This window comes from Fukomys damarensis, unplaced genomic scaffold, assembly GCF_012274545.1.
Source record: "Fukomys damarensis isolate Sample0158 unplaced genomic scaffold, DMR_v1.0_HiC HiC_scaffold_19, whole genome shotgun sequence".
NCBI classification, from domain to species: domain Eukaryota; kingdom Metazoa; phylum Chordata; class Mammalia; order Rodentia; family Bathyergidae; genus Fukomys; species Fukomys damarensis.
Genome location: NW_022900931.1, coordinates 43,490,243 through 43,507,764, shown reverse-complemented (window position 1 = coordinate 43,507,764; position 17,522 = coordinate 43,490,243).

The window sequence follows — 17,522 nt, the reverse complement described above, 5'->3', positions numbered from 1 at the left end:
AATGAATAAAATTATCGTTTTATATCTTCCTTATATAAAATAACATAAAAGCACTGCAAAACATGGGAGAAATATCTGTATAATTCTGTAACCCTGTCAGAACAATACTCTTTCCTTTCATAATTTCTTTCTGATATTTTCCCTCATATGCATATAGTTCATAGTCTAGAAATATATCGACGGCTTCATTCATTTAGGAAAAGGAGCATGTCAAGTTGAGCTTGCCAACATTTGAGTTCAGAATTACGAGCTCCCTTTCCAGCTTCTCCTCATATCCTCCTGCTGTCTTCTGAATTCCAGTCCCACAGTGAGAAGACTGATATTCTCCTCCCACTTCCGTAGTGCACAGCAGTAAAGAGTCGTATCTCAGGGCTCTTGTAACTCCTGTCTTTGAAGACAAGTACTGTACAAGTTAATCTTAGATGCCTTACTAGGTTTTGAAAAAGTTAAAAAACATTTTTTTCCTCTGACACTTTTTGCATTAGGCCTGGCTTGTATATATAATTATTTTTATTTTTTTAAAGGAGACAATTGAGAAATGCTCCCTGTCAACCTTCATTGACTTATGGTAGGATAGGAGGGATGATAGGTTAAGTGGAGATTATTCTTCCTCAGTCTTTTTAGGTAGAGGCAGAAAACAAGGTGCAGGAGGAAATCGGTGGATTAAGAGCCTGTAAATTTGAGTTTGTGTGTGCAACTTACTAACTCTGCAACAAACCCTGAGCAAGTTACTTAATGCTGTTAGAATTCGGAGCTTCATTTCAAAAGTGTGAGGCATAACTATTTCACAGAGCTGCTCTGAAGAGTAAACATGCAACATATGAGGAAATGCAACAGAAATGAGTCACTTTTTTCTTAAAAATAAATTATAAGCAAATTATTCCATTGAACTGACGCCTAAAATTTATAATGGAAATGTTTTTCCTACATTATATGAATGAAAAAGTAGCTTCATTTTCGGTGGCTGATGAGCCATTACTGGAGTCATCTAGGTCCGGCCTTTTTCTCTCTTCCTAGTTTCAGCTGGTTAGCTGCTCTTTGAGAATTTGCCAGAGGGAGGGCAAAAGAAATAAAAACTGAAAGCGGTCAATTTGACTCTTGGATAGCAGTCCCGGTGAAAGATTTGTGGGTAGGGGATGTTACAGTTATGAGCTAAACTGGAATTTTTGCCTTCTTACCAGGAAATCGCAAGAACCTTCTGATCATTGGGTGGTCCGGCAGGTGACAGCTACTCCTCTTCTCTTGACTGAAGTAATGTTTCCCTCTTCCTGACAAGTGGCCTCTCTTGCAGAATGACACATAATGACTTTTGAAGAAGTGAGAGAACACCTTCTGGTCTGTCATAACACCGAACAACTCCGGTGGGCGGATGGATACCGCAGCTACGCGACTGTTGCACCAACAGAATCCCAAAGCTATGGTCACTCATCTTTCTCTTCCCCACTAATCCAGCAGTCAAATAATCACTTTTTAGCATTTGCTGAGCATTTACCACCATGTAATATAAAAGGTATCAAGTAGCTAGATAAATAAAATAATCTCTCAACTCTCAGTAATTTTTAAAAAAACTAAGAAATTAAGAGTTGTGCATGTGAAAAGACGACTAATTACACACAGAGGACAACGAATCCATCCAGAGCATCTCTAATACGTTAGCCACTGTGTGAGGTGCTGTCCTTGTGTCATTTTATCTAATCCCTACGACATCTCTGAGAGGCCTCCTAGCCTAGTCCTATGGATGGTGACACTGTGAGTCGGAGATGTTTAATAACTTGCCCAAGGTCACGTAGCTAGAAAAGCAGAGAGCCTATTTTCCAGTTTAGATGTATTCAACTACATAGTCGAATTGTTACGAATCCTCACCTGGAAATAAGAAAAGTCAGAACTCAGAAACATCAGTTAGGTCAAGACAAGATTCTAAAATGCCTATGAGAAACATACATAAAGCTTCTCTAAGTTCCTCTTTTGACTTGGGAAATGTTTCTAGCCAGCAGATAAATGCCTGGATCCTGGAAGCCGCCATGGTGGACTGGAAGTAGCAGCACGTTAGCCTCAGCTCAGCTGTTACCCACGTTTGTTCGTCTCCATGAGTCGCTTCCATACTCCAGGCTTCTGTAATCATCCGATGCCACTCACACTCCAACACGGGGCAAGTGGTTGGTAAAGTAGGTCGGATGTCACGCAGACCCAAGTTTGAATTCTGGCTCCATTCTCAAGCAGTGGGCTGCGGGGAAGTCATTTGACCACCTGTACAATGGAGATAATGATACCTACCTCGGGGTCATTGCCCTTATCGTTCATTCTCCGGGGGACGGTCTTCCCGGATATCCACAGGCGTCACCCTTTTACCTCCTTCACGTCTTTATTCTGCTTACCCTGAGTGAGACTTTCCCTCAAACACAACATCTAAACTTGGAAACCACTCACCATTGCCCGTTTTTCTTCTGCATTATATTAGTTTCTTTAGTACTCAACACCTAACACGTTACCCACTGCACTCAGTTATCTTATTTATTGCCTGTTTCCGACCTCTAGAACGTAAGCTATCTAAGAGCAGGGTTTTTTGTTTTTGTTTTTGTTTTTTTGTATTCTTTACTGCTGTATCCCCAGTTTCTAGAATGTTTTAGGTGCTCAATAAATATTTCTTGCATAAATAAATGCTTCTTGTGAGAATAATATCAATATAGTTCTTGTACAGGGCCTGGCGCATGCTAAGCACCTCATGCATGTTATCTGTCTGTTTTTAATTATTACTTTATTGTGTCTTTGACTCACCTCAGTGGAGCATATGTGTTCTTTCCCTTTCATACAACCTGAGATTAGAATTAGCGAATGGAGAGGCCTATCTCTGTTGAAATTAGTCTGGAAGCAGGAAAAGTAGTCACTTAGGAAATTAAGAGATAACTTCTGCATGCTGGCTACCTGAAAATATCTAAAAGTGAGCCACATGGATGTAAATTCCAGGTATCTTATTTCAGGAACATAAGAACAGATTTCTGCAAATTGGATGCTTAATGATGGGATAAACTAACTCAGGAGGTAGTGAGCTGGTCATACCTGGAGGCCTCCTAGAAGCTAGATAACCATATTTCACACACCCTCAGTCTCACACACCCTCAGTACAAGAACCATCATGGGTGACAAGGTTGGAAGGCAGCCAGAGGGGTCCACACTCACAGAGATCCATGGAGATGTTTAGTAAAACATGGTATCCCTGGAGATAAGATAAATGGATGGTAATAAGAGTTTCATGTAATCCTATATATAATCAAAGAAAGATAAAGAGACAGAGATAGCTACCCCACATTAAAGTCAAGTTATACTACCTGGCTTCCGGATACTAGTCAGTTTTCAGATTCAGAACCCTGTGACAGTAGAGAAAAGGAGTATTTCCAGATGGAAAGACATTTCCACTGTTTCAGAAAGAATACATGGTAATATTTTTTCCTATCGCTTTCTTAAAGTTTCTTGGCCATTTACTCAGGTAACTATATACTGAGGGAAGTAGATGACGCACGTAGTTTGAGGACCGGTTAGATACAATTTCCAATTTGACACTGATGTCTGGGACCAAGATTGTCATCGTGGTCTGTTTGCTAGTGTAAGGTGCCTAGTGCATTCATTAGGTGCCACTGTTCAAATGTGTCCTCTGGGGTGACAGACACACAGCTGGCCATTTCCTCAGCCTTTGAATGAAAATTGAAATGCACATGCCTGGTAGTTGACAGAAACCTCACAGGTGTTTTGAATTGTGAGGTAAAAGCTATTAAAATGAAGAAGGTCAAATGTAAACTTCTGAAATTTCTCTTTCTCCAACAACTTCCATCTCTGTACCAAAATAGTAAACCCAGAGGGAATGTTGCATTCTAAAGTGAAAGGAAAAGATGAGTGAAATACTTAACCTAGTGGTTGTAAGGATGGCCTCTCTACTCATCTCATCAGTTTGAGCCTTCCAAAGACGACAGGAATCCTAAAGGATGACAGGGCATTTCAGAGAAAGCAAAACACACTAATAGTGTTGTCTCATCGCAACAGTCTTAATTGCAGCTTCTGTGCCAAATGAGGAACGTTTGCCAGGGCATATTAACATGGCCGCTGGGATATGTTACCCAGCCTTTGATATATCAGCTATGTTATTTTATATTCCTACTAAGGAGGACAAGAAGCAGTCTCTGTTCATACGGAGTGGAAAAATGTATATTGGTTGTTTTGCCCCAGGGCTATGTCCTCCTACCATCTATTTTGGAGTCTGAAGGAGTGCAGACTGCTTGGTTATTCCAAATAGTCTGTCATATTTATTCATGATATCAATGAGGCCACGTTAACAGGGAGCCCCAAACACTCTGGAGGTCCTGTGTGAGATGCATGTGCTTTACAGAGTGGGAGATGAAACTTGTACACACTGAGAATCTTGCCGCATCCAAGAATTTATTTACAAGTTGAGTGGTGAGGGAAGGGTTAGAACTGTCCTTCCAAAGAGAACGACACATTATTTTACCTCTTACCTTCTACTACTAAGAGGGGCTCATGATGCTTGATAGTTCTCTTTGCTCTTTGTATTCCGGGAGGAGCAGATTTTATACTTCAGAATGCTTCTGCGACCATTTACATGGAGACTGTCTATGTCCGGAAGGAGTCTGGCATTGGAAAGGGTCCTATAGAAGCTTCCCTGGTACCGCAAGCACCTGGTACCTGAAAACTGGACCATGTGATCCAGCAGCTGCTGTGACACCATAGACATCCATGGGGGGGGATGTTCTACAGAGCTGTGGGAAACCTCACTGAACAGAGCTATGGGTTCACAATACAAACCCATAAAATATTGACGTAAAATCATTGCCTTCTGTATCAGAGAAGTACATACCATCTGGATGTGACTTAGGCTACTGGTACTTAGAAAAATGGGCATGCTTGATTATGGGACATCAGAAGCTCACGTGGGCAGATATTCTATCATAAATCAGACTCAATCAGACCCATCAAATTCCAAGACACACTGAAGCCATTCGTCATCCATAAGATGGAAACATTATGCACAGGACTAGGTACAAATGCTCTGGAAAGCACAGTCTTCTGCAGGAAGCACTACACAATCAGACAGGATGGCCGACTTTTCCATCGGCCCATCCACTTTTTCATTGACCATCCCGATGCTGGTGCATTGAGCACAAAAGTGAAACATTTATGGTGACAGGTAACAGACTCAGTAGCATGAAGTCCCACTCACCAATGCTAACCTATTTATTTCCACTATCCCAGGACTATGCTACCAATACAGGCCAAATTGAGTACTCTCTCAGGTGGTTCCCACATGGCAGCATCTCTCAAGGAGAAACAGCAGCTACCTGTGGGAACCTGACCACATTGGATTTCTTCTGCCATGGAAAGAACAAAAATTCATCTTAAATGGGATTGACAGATGCTACACATTTTCATTTGCCTTTTCTGCCTTTGCAGGGTTAGTACCATTCTGAGGGCTTCGAAAGCACATAATTCACTGCCATGAGTCAGTACACAATATCACATTGGACCGAGAGGCGTACTTGTAAGAAGAGATGTAGCAAGCAAATTAACATGAAGCGCCCTTCTCATAACACATTCAACACCATCCAGATACTTCATAGGGATAGAATGGGGTTTTTTAAGGCACCATCACCTAGAAATACTCTTAACACTGTAAAACAAGAGGTTACCACCTCTCAAACCATAGTGCCTGTTCTTCACCAATGACCATAATACAGTGCTGTGTCACTGACAAGCCGGGGACATGAATTTGGGACCAAAGAATAGAAGTCAGAGTGATTCCACTTTCATAACTCTTGATGTCCCACTTTTGGGATTCGTGCATCCTGTTCACATAACTCTAGTCCTCAGACTGGAAGGCTAGGTTCAGAAAGAAATGGCTTCATAGGAAACACAGCAAGCCCCTTAAATGAACGGCTGTTGCTGCTGTGTGAGCACTTTGGGATTTTTACAAGGGGCTAGGAAGGAAAGAAAGGAGAGAGGGGCAGGAGAGAACACGTTTGGCCTCCGGGTGATTCTGGTCACCATGCCCTTCTCAGACAGAGTTTCTGCATGTGTCCCCTTACTGTCAAGAGTTGGCAGAGACTCCAAGGAGCACCCAGGGAATCACGTGCGTCTTGGGGTGCAGAAGGATGGCACATCGTTGCACAGAGAAAGCAGCACCAAAGCACCCTCGGACCACCTTGTACACCTTCGCACACAGAGACTCCGGACACCCAGCCCTGCTTCCCAGGCTCTTTCTGGGCTCCCTCGTGGGTGGGGTGCTTCTGAGTTAATTTTATGTGTCAACTTGATTGGGGCACAGGGTTCCCAGATATTTCATGAATTATTCTTTTCTAAGGGTGCTTGTGGAATTAGCAGTTCAAAGAGATCTAGCTCTTTATTTTCTCATTTATTGTTATTATTGCTATAATTATTAACATACATACATCCTACAAATGAATGTGTTTCACCGTGGCATTTCCATATGAGTCCATGGAACGCTTTGATCATGCCCCTGCTTTTCAGCCCCCTTCGTCCCATTCTCGGATGCCTTTCCAGACTCTGATGTCCATAGACGTGGTTTCCATTTCAGGGAGTAAACTGAGCCAAGCAGATGCCCTTCCCCCAACGTGGGTGGGCCTTGTCCCATCCATTGGAGGCCTGGGTAAAACAGAAGACAGAGCAAGGCAGAATTCGCTCCCTCTGCCTGACTGCTGAGCTGAGACTTTGATCTTCTCCTGCCCTCAGACTGGCGTAGACTGGTACTGAAATCTATACCATCTGCTCTCCAGTTCTCAGGCCAAGGGGTTTGAACTGGAGCTGCATCTCTGATTGCTTGGGTTTCCAGAAGGACTCTTGGCTACCATAAGTATGTGAATCAATTTCTTATAATAAATAAATATACATCTGTATTTCTATCCTATTGTTTCTATATCTCTGGAGAACTTTATTGCCTAACATTCTAGGAAATGCCTAAAAAATTATCCCCAGATGGATGGAGGTATAATACATATTTTTTTCTGAGTGTGGGCTTATGGGAACTCCAATACCTGCTCCTTACACAACCAACAAGCACCCAGGAGAGGTTTTCTGCTGCAGACCAGCCCTGGCAGATCTTAGCAGAGCCCTCCCTGCTGTGGCAGAAGATTTCTCACTGAAGTGCAGCCTGTCCTGGGATGCACAACCTGCTCACTGTTCCTTTCTCTTTTTACCAGACCTGTCATTCTAGCAGTAGGTGTCCCCACTGGCAGTAAGGTGATCAAGCACAGAGCAGACCCCATTAAATTTCACTCTTGTACCTTCAGCAGATTTCCCATTGAGACTTGCAGTATTTTAAAAGTCAGTCTTCCTGGGGGAAAGAGGTGGGGACAAGAGATAAGAGAAAGGATGGATGGTTTGTATGCCACTTGAACAAGTTCGTCTTTTTTACTATTTTATTCTCCGGCTATACAGATGCTTCTTTGGATGTCATTCTAATGGTGATAGTGCTTACCAAAATTATCTCTGCCGTTCAGAAAAAGGTAATAAACTTTCAGGGTTTTGTTTGAAAGCTCTGGTTCACATGTGCAAATAATGAAAAAAGGAAAAAATTTGCATACGGCAAGAGCTCAGAAGCCTGTCTCCTGGCCTGCACGGATGTGCCTCAAACTTTACCTTAAAAGAACAGATGGGAAGCCTGATATTGGCAGCTAAAAGCATTCTCTGTGTCTGCTATCTGCTTCAAATCACCACCACTGCCCTCTTCCAGCTTCCATACAGCCCTGAGCAGCTGCACACACGTTTCCAAGCACTGGGATCTGTGGTGCTGGTGCTGCACCCTCAGGATGGTTAGTGGGTTTGAGGTAGGCTGGTGGTGACACCGTGAGGTATACTTGGCTCAGTCTTTCATTCTATTGAGATCTGCTAAGGCCACCTGCCCTGGCAGCTGACCTTCAGCTCTACTTTGGCTTTGAAAGTGTGGCCTTCACAACAGTATCTGATAAAATACTGATGCTTGGGGTCCTTTACCAGATTGCATCAGGATTGCTCTCACTCTTCCCTGGTGGGCAACATAAACATGCAGGGACACAGACACACACACACACACACACACGATTGTCAGCCTTCCAGAACCTCTTCCCCCCCACCCGACAATCCATAAATACACATTTCATGGATGACGTTGGGTTTCAGCCAGGTCTGGCGACAACAACGGATTCTAGTGATGGACTCCAGTCCAAGAGTTAGGTAAGCAGGTGCCATAAATGCACCTGTGTCCATCCTGGCGCTGGATGCACTGAGTTGTCCTGCTTTCAAGTCACTCTTTGCCCTTTGCAAAATGTCTCTCTTGCCTCACCTCTCTCTAGTTTCATTCCTCTCATGTGCAAACCAATTAGTTAAGGGAGAATAAGTGAACCTAAGTGAAGAATGATTCCTTGGTGACAAACTCAAGGAGTATGGGACTGGCACTCCTAGTGGATCTCAAGTAGATGAGACCCTGGAGACAGAAGTGGAACCATGGTAGAGGTCACCCTGCCCCCTCACACACATATATGCTTGGGTACCTCACACAGGACATACCTGTGTTCACTTTCTTCCACGATCTCCTGAGATTCAACACTCTTGAACATATCAAAGTCCATAGCAGAGTGGCAGAGGTAGAACAGGACCTCCCTGTCCTGACACACTGAGCTCAAAGCTAGTTATGTGGTCTGGGTTGAAATCTTTCTTAATTTATCTTTCCACGTCCTTATTTTTATTTCCTGACTGCAGTCTCAGCTTCCTGAGGGGAAGCTCCCATGCTTGTCTCTGAGGACCCATCTCTGCCAAACCACAGCACAAAAGCACTTGCTGCTTTGATTTGTGTACAGATGAGACCAGGGAAAGGCCATCAGGGTAAGGGAAGCTGAACAATTGCAAGGGTTATCCCAAATCTGATCTGTCACAGGTCCTTTCCAAAAAAAAAAAGACTGAAAAAAAAAGGCCTTTTCCTCCCTGAGGCATACATTTTATGGCCCAGCCAGGAGGTTTGGGCTATTTTTAAAGTTTGAAATCATAGAAACTTGAAAGGATGAGGTCCCCAAAGCAAATTTCCTCATTTAAAAGATGAACAAACTGATGTTTTCTCATGTGTGTTTGTTACTCATTGTTTCATGTAATCCTCACGATGCCTTCTAAGCTGGGCACTGATGCTGCAGGAGGAAGCTGAGTAATATGGTTGACATCTAAAATGGCTGCCAAAGCCTCATGTGTTTGGACGGTGACTGGTTTACAGGTGCATGATAGTTGAACTGCTGTTAGGAGGAGGGGTCTGGTCAGAAGGGGTGGGTCACTGGGGACATGACCTGGAAGGCTGTATCTCCCTAACCTGCTCCTTTCTTGGTTCTCTGCTTCCCAGCTATTTTGTCATGAGCAGCTTTCCTGTGTGGCAGGCCTTTCCTGTACGCCATTTTGGCCCTGAAGCCAGCTGTCTGTGGACTAAAACCTCTAAAACACATGAGCCAAAACAAACCTCCCTTCCTCTAAGGTGAGGCTGTCAGGTATTGTGTCCCAGCAACCAGAAATGGACCAGGACGCTAAGTACTGCAGAGATGATATGATTTGTCTAAGGCAATGTAGATCCTTAGTGGTGGGTCAGGGATTGACTGTCAGTCTAAGGTCTTTTCATCCTAACCAGGGGTCCCTTCCTGTTAACCTAAGGACTCAGACAGGCAGGTGATGATATTTTTATTTGATTCCTGACAAAATATAAAATATATCCATATGTCAACAAAACCATGCCAAATTTCCTTCTTGAGAAAGCCCATTTTTTACAATGAGTAAATGCCCTTCTATATTTTTGGTATATTTAACATTCCATTCTTCAGGATATTATAGAGATAATACATGGGGTGGTTTGTATGCTTGCTTTCTAAAACAAAACATTGACAACTGTATGAGAGTCTTAAATATTCTTTAAAATTAAAAACTCTAAAAGTCTAGGTGCACAGTTCTTTAAGGTGATGTTCATATTGCTGCCAGCAGTGTCAGCAAAGATGACCAGGAGAACGAGTGAGCATTCCACTCAGCATCTTGTCAAGCAGCCATTGCCCACTGGCCACAGCACAACTGGGCCTCTGCTGCCCTTGTGGGGCTCGAAGCTCCGGTCCAGTTCAGGTAGAAACCTTTACTGTCTCAAAAGTACCATGGGATTTGTGTGAGGGAGCGGAGCCTCTCAGCACTTTTGAGAGGACTTGGACTTTGGAAGTAGGGTTGGATTGACCTTCCATCTGACCGTTCCTTCCCAGGTAGAGAGCAGGAGAGATTAACACCCATGAAAACTTGCCTGGAGTTTCTGACAGTGTTTTCTTTGCTCCAGGTGGAGAAGTGTTAAAGAAAGGAAAAATGCTGTGGAATGGTCTTGGTCACTTTTGCGTCACTGAGACACAATCCGGGGTACCCACAAGTTAAAGGAGAGGTTTATTTTGACTCATGGTTTTAATCTAGGGTTGGCGGGCTCCAAGGGCATGGTGGAAGAGTCTGGCAGAGAAAAACTACTCATGCTATGGTGGCCAGGAAGCAGAGAGAGAAGGGAGGAAGTGGAGCGGGAGATCCATCCTCCTAGGTCACACCCCAGTTACTGGCTTCTAACCAAGGCCACCTCCTGACAGCATCTCAGCTGCTGAACTCAATAGTGGCTGAATCAACTGAAAATATAGTACCTGCACAATCCAGCCACCTTTCAAACCCCTGGCTCTGAGAATGTGAAAGTTTTCAGGAAGATTCTAGATCTAAAAGATAACAAGAATGTGCCATACTAGATTCCAGAGCCATGACTTTTTAGGTGCATGGTCGTGGACAGTTTCCTTTTTGACCTTCCCAAGGTTGTTGAGACAATAAAAATCATATACCTCAGTCCTCCTCCCTCTTTTTTGGTTGTGGTATTCATGGTTTCAGTTACCTGTGCTCAACCACAGTTTGAAAACATTTCACGGAAAATTACAAAAGTAAGCAGTTTGAAGTTGCGCAGTTTGATGAAAGCTTGAGCTGTCCAGCTCTGACCTTCTCGGGGCTGAATCATCCTTCATCGAAGGTGTCCACCCTGTATATACCACTTAGCTGCTTATTAGCCTCTTAGCTCTTTTAGTTACTGGACTGACTTTCACGCTAACCTTTATTTTACATAATAATAGTACCAAAATGCAAGATTAGTGGTGCTGGTAAGTAGTATACACCCCCCCCAAAAAAACATAGAGTGCTTCTTTAAGTGAAAAGATAATAAAGGAAGAAATATATTTGCTGAGGTGGCAAAAATTTATGGTACATTATTATTGTCTTACCATATCTAACTTATAAATTAAACTTTAGCATACGTAAATATATTTAAGAAAAATATAAAATATATAAGATTTGATACTATGTGCAGTTTCAGAAATCGATCCTCCCAAATAAGAGGAAACTACTACAACTTACACAAAGCACTTCATACTGGGCTAACGTGTACTAAACCCTCAGAAAGTGTTAGTTTCTCACCCCTTTTCATACACAATTCTTTCCCACTTTCCCCTTAGGCCACTCCTAGCTAAAACAGACTTCTCTTGCCTTTAATGACTCATATCTCATTCTCTTGCACCCCGACGTGTGTCTAGCAAGGGAAAATGCTAGTTGGTACTCAAATTCCCACCAAGTGACTCAGAGGTTAGAGGACAGGACAATGCTTAAGCAAAAGAAAGCGCTGGTGGCAACATTCTGGACTCCGTAGCCCTCATTAGAGTTTGCAGTCCCACCTCCCTGACACACAGCTGGTGAGGCCCAGGCAGGAGTCCGGTCCTGGTGCCAGGCATGGACCGGGGGCCAGAGCCTCTGCTGTCATTGCCCATCTTTATCCTGCTCTGTGCCCTTGGATGTTACAGGTGCCACCTGGAATGTCACATTCTAACATACGAGACAGAAGTGGGGCAGGGGTGGGGGTGCGAGCTTGGCTATCACAACCAGGCACGAGTCGAAGCAAGTCCACTCGTGACTGGGCGTCAGCTCTGGACCTGGAATTGATCTGGATCCAAGCGATGTGCTGAAGTCAGACGACAATGTCTGTCTAGGCGGGGCAGATCCGCAGGACGCACTCAGTGGCAGGTCCCAGGGTCCAGGACAGGGGCTGCGGGAACTAGTGGGTAGGAGGGAGTGCTTCATCCTCTGTCTTGTCTTCACATTTGTTGCTGGCTTGTGCTTGCTGACATCGCCGCATATTCTATTTATGCAAATAGGCAATCTTCCTTTATTTCGAGGCTCGTACGTGCACACAGGCCACTAACTGTCACAAAGATTTCTTGGCACAGTGGTGACGGACAGCACGGGCACTCACCCAGCAACAAGGCAGAGGTCTGGCTGGGGACGAAGAGTGTTTAATATTGATTTAAGTCCCGAATAAAGGACAATTGGTGAGGGGCAGCACTGGATGGTGTTTAACGGCAGAGCTCTGCACTCAGACAGACCAAGTCTGAATTCCTGCCCTAACATGTATAAGCTTCGTAGCCCTGAGAGCCTTACTTGACCCCTCTGGGTCTCAGTTTCCAAATCTGTAAAATGATGATACAATAATATCAGCCATATGGGAAGTTTCGATGAATATAAGAAAAGGTATGCAAAATAGTTCATAGAGGACCTGGGAATAAAGTATCCTGTCAGGGTTATTTAGGGAGGAATCTAGTCTACTACTATTTAACTTTTATCACTTTGGAAAGATTTTTTTAAAAATCTGTGATTAAAATAAGAAGGTGCCAAAAGGAAAAAGTAATAAGAGGCCCAAACAGTTTGGGTGGCTAGAAAAAAACACTTGAAGAACTTGTTCACAAAGGAATGTTTCTAGTGGAACTGTCTAACCTAGTAAGAAAATTTAGATCCTTGTAATCTGTATATTCATAACTTCAGTATCATTGATTTTCTGTAGCTTTTACTGTTAGCAGTAGGTTGGTTGTGAACTTCATCCACTATGCATAGGATCTGAGGAGATGAGGGGACAACAAGGGTGAAGATAATAGCTTGTAAAGTTAGCCCTACTAAGTTTTTTAGGAAATTCCACAGTGCTTATAAAAGTCATATTTTGCTTTTTAGAAACTTCAAAGAGAGACTGGGAGGGTAACTATACATATATTAAAAACAGGAGGTTCATATTAGTTGAAAATTAGTTTCTTTGATTTCTCCAAATAAATGAAAAAATTTAATGGAAATCCAACTCTATGTTTCCACCTGACCATGAAACAGCGGGCAGAACCACTGAGGGGCAGTGGCCGACCTGGGACCTCCAGAAGTTCCCCTTCTTTCTTTCAGGAAGAAGGCCTGCAGATCTGCAGCTAGCTTAATGCAAGCTGCTCCCAGCTTGAAGGAACCAAGGGCAGCACCAGGACCCTTTTGCCAAGGAGCCAAAGCAAGAAACATGAAACTAGAACCTCCCTGGGTACCAAGAAAGACTCAGAAAAGTACAAATTCACATGAAAGGTCAAATACAGATTGATATAAAAGAACAGATCTCCAGTTATCTATCAGAGAGCCACGATTAGTGATGGTTTTTATGCAGGGTCAATGTAATATTTTTTTTCTTATTAAATTTTATTTGTGAATGTTCACAAATACACTCATCACTTAGCTTCAAAAGCCACCATTTTTTTTCCAAAAATGTTTATCTTCATACTGTCCTTTAGTTTGATGCAGTAATATCTGTTGAAGAATCCCTTAAATGCTTCAGTATGTATCTTATTTTTTTACATAATCAGAATGGCACTTTTAACATCTACCAAATTTAACAAATATTCATGAAAAAAATCCTCAGCCTTGCCCCACCACTTGGAAAAACTACAAAGAAATTTCAAAAACAGACACCGATACATATAAGGTGCTTTGTGATAAAGATAAGGACTGGTTTAGTCACGACTGGGTAGTTATATGGTTGGAAAAGTTTATTTTAAGATGAATTTCAGATGAACTAATGTTTTAGCAAAAATCTGGGGATAGATACTTTTCTAGGTGACAATGAGAGGAAAAGCTCCCTATCTCCCCTCACTAAGAAAGAGAGAAAAGGAGACAGAGAGAAGGGGCAGAGACAGAGGCAGTGACACAGACAGGTGGAAGCAGGGAGGGAAGAAGAAAAGATCTATTATTTACTGAAAGCTCCAAAACTGTGATGCAAAAGAAACATTTTTTCCTCTATAAATTGATTAACTCAGGTATTTGCATAGTGATGGAAAGCCAACCAACACAGAAAGAAAGAAAAGGAAAAAGCACTATCGAAACAAAATAAATGATGTGCAAAATACGAATGCAACTTAAAAATTCAGGTAGAACGTAATGAACATGAATGACAGACAAAGGGCTAAGCTCTGATGCATACCAAGATTCATCCGTAAATTCATAAAAACTTGGCCATTGAAAAGGTAGTGGAAGTGCATTAGTTAGCTTTTTTTAATCACTGGGACACAATAAGCCACACTTATAACTAAAAAGAGGAGAGATTTAATTTTCCTGAGGGATTTTTGTGTAGAGAAAGAAAATAGGACACTGACGCCTTTTTCCCAGGAAGCAGCTTTATTCATGTTGGCACTGACTCGGTGGATTCATATCCAAAGCCTGAAAGGTGAGCATGGCATAGTTGCATATTTTTATATAACTTTTCTGTCTTTGTTTCCCTTATATGGGCATACACCATCATTTTAGTCTAGTTGGGTATGATTTATGTCACAGAGTTACCATACACAGAGGCTGACACTGCTGCATTGTACAAAGCTCCTACCTTGACACATTGAGAGGGACTTTATCACAATTTAGCTTGGAGTTTCAAGGGATTCAGTCCATGGTTGACTGGTTGCAAGGCAGAAATATCATGGTGGACCAAAGCTGCTTAGTTCATGGTGACTGGGAAGCAAAGCAGGCAAACAGTGGCAGATATAGTTTCCAAGTTCAGGGAACCACACAGCCACACCCAGAAGTATGTTTCACTAATTCCCTAGCCCCCTTCCAAGCCAATCAAGTTGACAGTCAAGCTTAACCGTCACAGGGGTAGAGTTATCTCTTTTAAATCACAGACACTCCATGTTGTAACAGACTTTCTGCTCACTTTCCTTCACCCATCCAAAATCTACAGGGAGACTCCTTAAGCAGAGGTCTGGGGACAGGTGTAAATTATCTATGTTTTAGGAAGTCATGTATTTGGTTTTCCTGGGGGCCAGTATCTTAACCCGGAATTAAAACTGTTACATGGGTATTTTACAGGTTGCAGTTTAAGTTTATTGAGTTCATTTGTTCATTACAGAGAGCTATTTCTCACACTTTAATTATTTCATTTTATTAAAAAATGAATGTCAGTGACTCAGTGAAGTTCAAGAGGAAGGAGAACAAAATGAAAATGTCATCACTCTATCATTAAATCTTAATCTTCAGATGGTGTTTTACAACATTTTTTAACTTTATGGGGTTGTGTTTAAATGCAGTGTTGCCTCATATATTTAAAAACAAAAGTAGCTCAAAGTAAGAATGAGAAATACCTACAGAAACTTCTTTTAAAATTGCAACTCTGCCATAGCAGCAAGGCCCTGCCAGGAAGGAAGGAAAGTCTGTGCGTGTCAAGTCTGCACAGATTCCTTGGTTCGCTGGCAGAGGCAGGAATTGGCCTCGCGTCCTCAATCTGTGCATTAACACAAAACTGCTTCATTTTTCATGTCTCTTCCTTCAGTGAAAGTTTGTCACTGACTACGTCAAAAGACAGCCTCCCTTCGGGGCGCGGGGAGGGAGTCTAGGTAGGGAGAGAGAGCGGGAACAATTGTCACTGAGGGTGAATGGCATCTCTGACATCCCAGATTCCCCAGAATGTCATTAGGTTGGATTTGGATAGCTGATACCGCTGATATTTGTGCCCTTCAGCAAATTCTATATTTGATTCTCTCATCCCAGGGGCTTTTGTGAAGCAGGAAGCATTGTATCAGAAAGAGAGCTGCAGTCAGCCTCCTCATGATTACGGTGGAATAAATGGCAATGCGTGTATCACATGGCAATGAAAAGGCCAGTGGGTGGAGGGGAAAGTTAAGGCGTGATGACTTTTCTCACAGTGAGTCTTGCTTCTGCTCAGCGTGTGTGCCTGCTGAACTTTTATTTACTTATTCCTTAGAAAATCTTCCAAGTTCACCCATTCTTCAGTTATTAAATATGTCATCGGAAAGAATACTTGGAGTTTTGTAACTCTGGGTTTTTCTAGCTCAAAGGCAAGCGCAGTCATGAAGATGGATAGATAGATCGATAGATCGATCAATCGATAGATAGAACATCTGGTTTATTAAGTGGTGTAGCAATATGAGTCTGTATTAATTTGCAAGTTAGTAATCTACAAAATAATCTTAATTGCTCTGATTGTGTTGGAAGAGTGACTAAGACCAAACTTGAGGAAGTTAAAGGGTAGTAGATGAACTGGACCTGCTGGCGTGTACCTATAATCCCAGCAATCTAAGAGGCAGAGGAAGTTTCAACACAGCCCGGGCATCTTATTGACTTACTGAGCTTCCTCTGCTTCAAAGCAAAGTAAAAAAATTAAAAGATCTGGCAAAGCAGCACTCTAAGAGGTAGACGTGGAGTTTTAACCCAGTCTGAGCATCTTATTGACTTATTGAGTTTCCTCTGTTTCAAAGTAAAATAAAGTAAAAAATTAAAAGGTCCAGCAATATAGCTTAGTGAAAAGGCCCTGGGTTTAATCCCCAGTACTAAAAAAAAAAAAAAAAAATGTAGTAGTTTAAGGTCAATTCAAGAAGAATCACTTAACAGCTAAGGTTTTCATTTGGCTTTCCCCCATCTCTCTTAACCACACCTACATTTTCATAAAATTCTACTAAAGGTAACAGAGAGAAGCAGCGGCATAGACTCTCCTCCTGTCCAGCCCCACCCTCTGCTCCCTTCCATGAAACCCTGGACCAACTTCCTGTGATTTCCCAGAAGACACCCACTCTTTCCAGGTCCAGATTGGACCCTGTCAATCCTGTAACACTCCTCAATGATGCCCTTTCATCTTCAGGATGAAATTCCAACCCTTCAGCATGGGATAGATGCCTCCAGCCTGGCCTTGCTTTCTGTGTCCCTCAGCCACATGCAGACAACTGTCAGAGGATCTGCATGCTTGCCAAAGATTTGGTGCTTTCTGGCTTCTGAATGATCTCCATCCACTCCTCTACTCTTCTTCTTATCTGTCAGGCTTGCTTCTTTTTCTTTGAGAGCCAATGTAATGTCATTTTCCCTTGGAAGCCTTTTTTTGATACCCTTTCCCTCCAAGTCAGGCCCCATTTCCATAGTAACTTATACGTGGCACTTTTATAGTATTATGCAAATTTTAATGTAATTGTCTATTTATATGTCTGGTTCCTTGTTTCTGTCATATTCAACTGAGATTCCCATCTCTAGTGGGTTCTAAACAGATGATTTGTGACACATTTCAAGGGGAGAAAAATAGAGAATTAAGAATTAGGTAAAAAACTAGAAGAGACTTCTTATTCTTTCACTCTTTTTGTGTTGGATGGGAGAGCACTCAG